This window comes from Herpailurus yagouaroundi, unplaced genomic scaffold, assembly GCF_014898765.1.
Source record: "Herpailurus yagouaroundi ecotype Mexico unplaced genomic scaffold, PumYag 100, whole genome shotgun sequence".
In the NCBI taxonomy this organism is placed as follows: domain Eukaryota; kingdom Metazoa; phylum Chordata; class Mammalia; order Carnivora; family Felidae; genus Herpailurus; species Herpailurus yagouaroundi.
The window spans coordinates 51,242,814-51,245,217 of NW_024412391.1; the positions used below are offsets into that span (position 1 = coordinate 51,242,814).

The 2,404-nt window shown below is 51.0% G+C and overlaps 1 pseudogene; it reads left to right on the plus strand.

Moving 5' to 3' along the window:
- The first annotated feature begins 1,292 nt into the window (after positions 1 to 1,292).
- LOC121028020 (microtubule-associated protein 1S-like) lies at positions 1,293 to 2,201 on the plus strand (annotated as a pseudogene).
- Positions 2,202 to 2,404: the final 203 nt, after the last annotated feature.

Genomic DNA, 2,404 nt, shown 5'->3' on the forward strand with positions numbered 1-2,404 from the left:
TAGGCAATATTGCTTTCCCAACCCATGAATTCAACTGTAAGTGCTTTAGAGTCACTTGGGGAATTCAGTTTAAGTGCTCATTTCTCTTGAATATTATCACACTATCAATAGTTTTCAATTCATAGCAATTCCAATATGCAGACAGGATTGAGAACAGCTATTAGACTTAACCCAGGGATGAAAATCTTTAGCATACAAAACAATATGCTGGGTAGGGAAACCTCTGTCTACCACCAGATACTGTGATTCCGTAACTCAAGAGTGGGTCCAGAAATCTGTCTTTTAGCAAGCAGGTCATTTTGAGATAGGAGGTGTATAGATCGAGCAAGAATCATTGTCCTTAACACAAAACAAGCTTTGTATTTTTCTGATCTCTGTTTATTAAGGCCTGTCTAAAGTACACATCCCCAGTTTCAGAGGAAAAATAAGACCCAGAGAGTCAGAAAGGAGAGTGAAATCAGAGGCAGGGTGACATATGAGCACTCCAGCACTTTCACTACATCCACACAATGTAATGAAGAGCAGTTGAACAAAGAATAAAATACCCAGATGAGAAGTTCCTTCTGTGCAAGCCCTAACCACTATGACTATGATCCAATAAAATGTCCTAGAATCTGCACCAGAAATTACTTCTCCTTGTGAGGTAAGATGAGGACTAGAGAGAGGCCTTGTGCTAAATGCTAGTGTTTTCTTTGTAATTACTGTTACTATAAAGACTCTCAGTTGATTTCTTCAAGACTCTAATAGCACTCTATGAACTTTAATTTTTCATAACTTTAAATAAATCAAGAACCCAAAGATGGCATATTTTAGCATGTAAATGTACAACTTCATGCCACGATGATTCCAACATTCATCAAAACCAACTTTCTCTCCTTAGAGAACCCTGAATTGTAACATTCCAGGCCAATATTTTACTGAGGTAAAATAACTAATCCACTGTTTTACTTGGGTATTATTCATTGCCATATCCTATCAGAAAAAGAACTGCTCCCCCTGGGTATTCATGATGAAAACTAAAACTGATTGTTTAAATGCAACAAAATGTCTTGGGAGACACACGAAGAGAAATACTTAATCTGGAATGAATTCATACCTTGGATGAGGAGAAACGACAAGAGGTAAACAGCACATGCATAGAGCCTGAGATATAGTTAAGTGCTCAAACAGCCTTGTATCATACGGTGACCACTCCCTCACTGCCAGCCCATGTGGGCTCCCCAGACTCCACCGAGGTGGACAAGTCCTTGTCCAAATCCTTCCGGGAGGTGCTGCCGCCACCACCCACCACCATGCGTAAGGCCGGCAGATTCTCCTGTTGCCCGGCCCTAGGCTGGGGCGGCGCTCAGCCCCTTTCGCCCAGCGAGTTTGATCACAGCAATCAAGGCCCTGCCCTTGAGGCTAGCACCTGCGTCTCCCGAAAGCTCCACCGCCTAGTCCCTGGAGCGAGGCCCCGGGACCGACGCCCCGGGACCGAGGAAGCACCGCCCACGCCCATCAGCGACTCCCCGCCCACCCGGCTCCTCTCTGGCCCCCTGCCCGCTGCCCCCGGCGCAGCAGACTCGGCCGACCACACGGAGGGCTGTGGGGTCCCTCGCCGCGACCCGCTGACAACTCAAGTTTCCCCCCCACCCCACTGCCCACCCCTCCCACATTTGTTGGGTGGACCCCCCAGGTGATGGTGGCGGCGCTGCCGCCGCCGCCGCCGGAACAGGCTCGGCTAACAGAAGGCGTCAGTCGTAACCGGAAGTCCCTGGCCCGCCTCAACCCCGGCACTTCCGCCCCCAGTGCCAAAATCAAGGGGCTGGCGGGTGCCTACCGGGCCAGTAGACCGCTCAGCGTCCGAAGCAAGCACAATGACAAGGGAGGTCGGGCACCCCTGTCCAGAAAGTCCTCAGTCCCAGAACGGCCACTCGAAACCCAAGTGGGTCGGCAGCCCCGCCCAGCTTCCCATCTGCCTCAACTTGGCCTACCTACCCAGTGCGAACAGCGCCCTCCTGGTGGACGAGGAGCTCTTCCCACCTGCCAGCGCTCCGCTCCTTTCTGCTAGCAGCGCCAAGACCAGAGCAAGAAAGAGGGCATGCGCGGGCGTCCTGGCCGTGCTGCCCACGGGCAAGTGGGATCGCGACTTCCAAAGTTTTAAAGTGGGCCCTTTTTATTTTAATATTATAGTGTCAGTGATGATAGAGCCTATGGCCTAATGGAAAAGCATGAGATCTAAAAGTCAGTTAGTAGAGGGGCGCCTGGGTGGCGCAGTCGGTTAAGCGTCCGACTTCAGCCAGGTCACGATCTCTTGGTCCGTGAGTTCGAGCCCCGCGTCAGGCTCTGGGCTGATGGCTCAGAGCCTGGAGCCTGTTTCCGATTCTGTGTCTCCCTCTCTCTCTGCCCCTCCCCCGTTCATGCT